Raw genomic sequence first — 7,746 nt, forward strand, 5'->3', positions numbered from 1 at the left:
AAGCAGATCCTCAACAGGAACCCTAGGAAAGAGGGTATTGCCTTTGAGAGGAAACTCAACGCTGATGGTACATATTGGAATCCTGAGCAGTACCCCAAAACTACATTGGTTGCTGCAAAGGGACCTCCAGTTGATCCATCTAACCTATCTGGATATGCATGTGAATCTCCTCATTCTGATGATGAGTCATTTGACTCCAACTACAAACTGTTCAAAAATCAGAATGGTGAAGTATTTGCTAGATATGTTGGCACTAACTGCAGGAACGGTCCCCCTATGAAGAAAATCTGGGTTCCCAAAAGATGCCTTGAAAATCTTCAGGTGAATGTCATCATGATGCCACCTGTGAAGAATAGGAACCCCAGATCAAATTCTTCATATGGACCAAATTCTTCATATGGATCCAAGTCCTCATACGAACCAAACTCCTCACATGGATCAAATTCCTCAAAAGGATCAAAGTCCTCAAATGAACATCATCATGCTAACCCGTCTGTTTCGCAGGGAAGATCTAAGGATTATGGATATGTGCATTATTCTTCAAATTATTATGTCCATAAGTCCTCGAAGAATTTCTCTGCTTACTCTTATGCTTATTCTAACCCCTCTTATGTGAAACGAAATGTACTGGCTTCTATGCCATCCTTTTCATATGGAGCTCACAGAATGATAAAGTCTTTGCCACCCCTTCAGATGTGGGTGGTGAAGAAAAATAACTAATCTCTTCTGCAGGGTCAGGTCTCCAGACGTACGTAATCGTCTGAAGATTTTCTGGAGATCTGAGCATGCCTGATAGGACGCAGGCTAATCATGAAGAAATGAACTTTCATTTCTCACGTCCTCATATTTCTTTATCTATTCTCTTGCTTGATGAAATTGATCTGATGAATTGATGTCATATTCTTCACTGATGAAGTATATGGGTTTGTAAGCTGCACTAATTCATCTGCAGGATGATCAACCCAAAGCCACTGAATGGGTCCTCGATAGTGGATGTACTTCATTATCTCCGTCGCATCTGAAGCATATCATCTTTGCTGACAAAGGCAAATGTCAGGTATTGGGTCTAGGTAAGGTTGCAATTACAAAGGATCGACACATGGACAAAGTCATGCTTGTTGAGTCCCTAGGATACAACCTTATGTCTGTCTCAATGCTTTGTGATCTTGATATGGTTGTTGTCTTTGGCAAGTACCGTTGTGTTGTAGTTATGGAAGCTGACAATTCCAAAGTCTTCGAAGGCTTTAGGAGAGGAGACCTGTATATTGTTGATTTCTCTATAGGACCACAACCAGCCGTGTGTCTACTTGCAAAAGCTTCAGAAGGCTGGCTCTGGCATCGACGACTTGGTCATGCAGGCATGAGGAATTTGCACACGCTTGCGAAGAATAAGCATGTCATTGGCATCGAGAATGTCAAATTCCTCAAGGATCACCTATGCGGAGCCTGTGAAGCTGGGAAGATGACGAAGGCCAAGCATCCAGCGAAGACTATCATGACCACCACTAGCCCATTTGAATTGCTTCACATGGATCTCTTTGGTCCTAATCATTATTCTGCTATTTCAAATGAAGCATCTCAATATGGCTTTGTTATTGTTGATGATTACTCTCGGTACACATGGTACACCTTCTTACTTACAAACATGAAGTGCAGGAAGTCTTCAAACGATTTTCCTCGAGGGATTCAACCAACTTTGGTATGAAGATCAAGCACATCAGAAGTGACAATGGCACTGAGTTCAAGAATTCTGGTCTCGATGACTATCTTTATGAACTTGGTATTACTCATGAGTTATTTGCTCCTTATACTCCTCAGTAGAACGGCATCGTGGAGCGCAAGAACGGGACTCTTGCTGAGATGGCTCGCACTATGCTTGATGAATACAAAACACCTCGTCATTTCTGGACTGAGATAATTGATATTGCGTGCCATATCATCAATAGAGTATATCTTCACAAATTCTTCAAGAAGACTGCCTATGAACTCCTCACTGATAAGAAACCCAATGTAAGTTATTTCAAAGTCTTCGGTGCTAAATGTTGGATTAGAGATCCTCATCACAACTCAAAATTTGCACTGAAAGCACATGAAGGTTTCATGCTTGGTTATGGAAAGGACTTGCACACCTACAGAGTCTTCAACAACGTTCTTCACAAGGTTGTTGAAACTGTAGATGTGCGGTTCGATGAAACTAATGGCTCGCAAAGAGAGCACCTACCTACTGTGATAGATGAACCAACACCTGAGGAAACTATCAAGTTCAAGGCTACTGAGGATGTCATTCCTACTAAAGAATCTGCTAAAGAATTCATTCCAGAACATGAAGAACGTCGAGCTAATGCACCTGAAGAAAATGGTGTTGAAGAAAATGCTGATCAAATTCTTCAACGACAACCAGCTCATCCTCGCATTGCAAAAGAAGTTCAAGTTGAAAAGATCATCAATGACATCAAAGCGCCAGGTCCTCTCACACGCTCAAAAGCTTCACATTTATCTAACTTTTGTGGGCACTATGCTTTTGTCTCTATTACAGAGCCCACTAAGGTATATGAAGCATTTCTGGAGCCTGAGTGGATTCAGGCCATGCAAGAAGAATTACATCAGTTCGAGCTCAACAATGTCTGGGAACTGGTCAAACACCCAGATCCTTGCAAGCACAATATCACTGGCACAAAGTGGATCTACCGCAACAAGCAAGATGAAAATGGCCTTGTGGTGAGGAATAAGGCACGGCTTGTAGCTCAAGGCTACACACAGGTTGAAGGAATTGATTTCGATGAAACTTTTGCACCTGTTGCTAGACTTGAGGCTATTCGCATATTACTTGCTTATGCTAACCATCATGATATCACTTTATATCAAATGGATGTGAAAAGTGCATTCCTCAATGGTAAGCTTGAGGAAGAAGTATATGTTGCTCAACCCCCAGGTTTTGAAGATCCAAAGAATCCTGACAAAGTCTTCAGACTCAACAAGGCCCTCTATGGCCTCAAGCAGGCCCCACGGGCGTGGTATGATACCTTGAAGGAATTCCTCATGAAGAAAGGTTTCAAACCCGGTTCACTCGACCCTACTCTTTTCACTAAATCCTATGATGGTGAACTGTTTGTGTGCCAAATATATGTTGATGATATTATCTTTGATTGTACTGACCAACGTTATAGTGATGAATTTGCCTATATGATGAGTGAAGAATATCAAATGTCTATGATGGGAGAGTTGAAATTCTTCTTAGGTCTTCAAATTCGTCAACAACTAAATGGCATACTCATATCTCAGGAGAAATACCTCAAGGATGTACTGAGGAAATTTGCCATGCAAGATTACAAAGGCGTCAAAATACCTATGCCCACAAATGGCCATCTGTGCACTGATGAAAATGGTATTGACTTCGATCATATGGTATACCGCTCCATGATTGACTCTTTATTGTACTTATGTGCATCTAGGCCAGATATAATGCTTAGTGTTTGCATGTGTGCCCGATTTCAAGCTACACCGAAGGAATCACACCATAAGGCTGTGAAGCATATTCTTCGATATCTAGCTCACACACCAACACTTGGATTATGGTACCCCAAGGGCTCGACTTTTGATCTCGTTGGATATTCTGACTCTGACTATGCTGGTGATCGTGTGGACTGCAAGTCAACATCTGGTACGTGTCATTTCCTCGGATGATCTTTGGTCTGTTGGTCCTCGAAGAAACAGAACTGTGTATCACTATCTACTGCTGAAGCTGAGTACATTGCCGCTGGTTCTTGCTGTGCTCAATTGCTATGGATGAAGCAAACTCTCAAGGACTACGACGTCAACAAGAAGAATGTGCCACTTTTCTGTGACAATGAGAGTGCCATCAAGATTGCTCACAACCCAGTTCAGCACTCGAAGACAAAGCACATTCAGATTCGTCATCATTTTCTTCATGATCATGTGTTGAAGGGCGACATTTCTATTGAGCATGTGAAGACTGAAGAACAGCTAGCCGATATCTTCACAAAGCCCTTGGATGAGAAGAGATTTAGCAAGTTGTGGTGTGAGCTAAATATCCTAGAATCTTCGAATGTTCTTTGAAAAGGACACTCATCCTAACATTTATGCAAAATTGATGACTTAGATATGCAACACATGAAGAAACGTTTTTCTTCAATCAATGAAGAATAACACTCTTAGTGTGAAGAAATTAACGAAGAATTTGATTCTCAGAACCCTATGATAATTGTACGCGGTGTCTGAAATCATCATTCTTATACGGTGGGTCACGCCACCACCAAAAGTTGAAATTCCTCAATTGATCATATTCTTCAACTTTGCATTGTCTTCACTGTTTCCGTCGTTTTTCTTCATTGGCTATATATATATATATATATATATATAAGTTTATGTCCTCTACAACATTCACTTATTGCTAATTCTTCAAGTTGGTTCTTCTGCTAAGTGAATGTGATCGGACCCTTCCCCCTCTATGCTATACTCAACCCAATCTGTTCACAAATTCTTCATGTGCGTTCTATTTGAAACTCGTTCAAAATCTTCACTGTGTCCTTGTCAGCTGAAGAAATTGTGAACGGAACTTTAAAACCTATCTTATCTAAATTTTCGGCTTTGCCGCTCAAACCGTTCTGCATCCCATGATACACTTATCCATTCACCCACGATCACACACGATCTCCACCGCTCAGTACGTGGGTGGCACATGTCATGCGAATGAGAAGGGTCAGGGGCATGTTCGTCCAATTTCTTCGGGCGAGCAGTTTTTCACCGTGGCTATAAATACCCCTCCTTCCCTTCCTCACTTCTTTTACTCCGCTTGATCTCTCTCTCCAGCTCGAGCTTCTCAAACCCTAGCGCCGCCGCTACTTCATCATCACCGGTGAGGAAGAGCTTCACTGCCTCGAGCTCGTCGCTGACGTACTCGCGCCGACCGCGGAAATCTTCACTCCGCCGCCGCCGTAGCCGTCTTCCTCCGCCGAGTTAGGGCATGGAAGATCTACACAGACGAACTTCACCTCTCCTCTTCACTGTTCGTCGTGTTCTTCATCCAGGGTAATTAAAAGTTACTTTTACTGCCCTCGTTGATTCGAATGAGTCTCTACAAAATCTTCAAAGGTGTTTTTTTCTTCATATCTTCACACACTAAAACACCTCACAAGTCATCTGTTCTTGATTCGTTTCTCTAAGCATCATTTTTCTTCAAGATTCCTCAATTGTGTGGATCTTCGATCTATACAACTCTGGAACCTACGACAAAGAACGCTTAGTGAAATTCTTCTAGACTCATCTGGTCAAATTCCTCAAACTTGTTCCTTTTGAAAAACCTTCTGGGAACGCATATGACCTGTCTAAATTCCTCGCAACTATACTCTATTCACAGGTACTCATGTCAGCTGCTGAATCACTAGGTTCTCATCAACTTAACTCATTTGCAGCGTTCCTCGAAGAAAAGTTGCATACTTCTTCAAAGAATTCAATTGTCCAAATTCCTCAACTGAAGAAAATGGCTGACCGTAAGAAGCCACAGAAAGGAGGAAAGAGGCCTGAGGTCAATACAGCGTTTGAGATCCCTGATGAAATATGTGCTGGGTACTGCACACCTACTAAGGAAACCAAGAATGAGCGCAAAGAGCGCATTCAGAAGATAGAGAGGAGATGGGCTAGAGAGTGGAGGGAGTACAGATATGTCACTCCCAAGTATATGAAGAAATTTGCACTCAATCCTCCATGCCCAAGACCTCCATTGGCACCTGGCCAAATAGCTGATCCCACCAGCCTCAAGCGCGGTGAGGACTATCCTGACGAATGGGTCAAGCGCCAAGCCAAGTTGGCTAAGCAAGCCAGAGAAGCAGTAAGGAAATTCAATGAAGACTCTGCTGCTGCTGCTGCCTCTGCTGAGGCCTCTGCTGTCAAGCCGAAGAAGGCTATGTCAAAGAAGCTTGCACGCAAGCCAAGTGCTTCACCAACAATGCCCTCAAGGCCAAGTTTCTCAGCAATGCCCTCACGGCCAGAATCCTCAAAGCCCTCACGGCCAATTCCTCATGCTGCTCCTGCTCCCTCAAAATCATCAGCTCCTCCAAAGTCCTCAGCTATTCCGACAAAGTCCTCAGCACCTGTGCATCTTGCCTCGTGCCAAAGGACTGCAGGCATGTCTATTGTCTCAGGTGTCTCAGCAAGTTCCTCAGCTGCACCAAGTTCCTCAGCTGGCACCTCACCGCTGAAGACAAAGTCAACTGCTGGACGCAGTCCTCGACCAAGTCCTCAAAAGAAGCAAGTCACTTTCCAAGTGTCGTATGATGAAGACGAAGCTGATGATGATGAACTTGCAGAAATCATCAAAGATAGGCAAGTCAGGGCCGCTAGAGCCAAGGAAACAAATGTGCCACTGCTTTTGGATCCCAAGTTGATCCTCGAATATATTGATGTTTGGCACAAGGACCCCAACACTCCCATGCCTGATTTCAAGCTGACTCCTGGTCAAAGTCACATGCTGACTCACTTCATACAAGAAGAGAAGTGGAAATTCAAACAGGGGAGGAGAGTGAAGAAAGTGCAGTACAAGAAAGAGCGCTTTCTGAAGCAAAATGTTCTGAAGCTTTCACCTGAAGAACTAGTTGCTCTCCAATCTGAAATCAAGAAACTGAGTGATGAATTTGATCGCTATTATGCTGACTGGCTGGGAGCCAAAGTCAGATTTGTAAATATCATAGAACAGTTCACCACCACTGTTGCAGCCCCAAAGCAACAGGAAATTTTCCTCAGGCTGAAGCATCTGCTCAGCCTACTGAAGAAAATGCCAGCACCGCTGATGACAATCAGGCTGCTGAAGAAAACGTGAGTTCCAGGGCTGATGACTGCATTCCAGCCGCTGAAGAAATTGCTAGGGCGCCCACTAGTGGTGCGCCTGAAGAAAATGAAGAAAATCAACCAGATTCATCTGCTCCTCCTGCGCTTACACCAACTCCAATCCTTCCATCTGCATCAGATGTGAAAAAGACCAAGGCTGTGGAGCGTGCAACAGTGAAGAAAAGGAAAGCATCAGCTGCTTCAGATTCTTCAGCTCCGAAGAAGATGAAGCCTATGACAAGTTCATTTGCTAATCCCATTGATGTTGTTCCCATCTCAACCAGGCCACCAAAGGACCTTGTTCCTTTTGGTGAAGAATATGAGATCCCTAGTGGATCTGATAAAGAAAATCATTCTTCTGCTTCGTCAGAGCAGATTGATGAAGAAATTGAAGTGGATACGTGTAACGCCCGGATAATCTTGCTACAGTAATCCCACACTAATCATGCCACGTCACCACGGTTACTGTTGATAACCTACCGTTAGTCCAAAACCGAGTCAAATTCAAAAATTAAAATAAAGTTAAATTATAAAAGTTTTCAAAAGTTAAAACAAAAATGTTCGGCCAGTGCCATAATTTGCATATTTAATTATGGTGTAATAAATATATTTTTATAAAGTGCCTAAGTGCTTTAAACTAAATAGAATAGAGAGGAGAAATAAATAAAAGAAAAAAAGGAAAAGACAAAAAAAAAGAGAAACCCCCCTACCCCCTGGGCCTCGGCCCAGCAGGCCGGCCCATTCGGCCACACACCCAGGCCACCAGGAGGCCCACCCCGCCTACCTTTTCCCCCCCATGACCGAAACCCTAACCTACCCTACCCCCACTCGCACCACTCCTCCTCCCTCGTCTGGATCTGGATCGGGGGATCCCGATCCCCTCGCCCCTCTCCCCCGCGCGCC

This window comes from Triticum dicoccoides, chromosome 3A (assembly GCF_002162155.2).
Source record: "Triticum dicoccoides isolate Atlit2015 ecotype Zavitan chromosome 3A, WEW_v2.0, whole genome shotgun sequence".
NCBI classification, from domain to species: Eukaryota; Viridiplantae; Streptophyta; class Magnoliopsida; order Poales; family Poaceae; genus Triticum; species Triticum dicoccoides.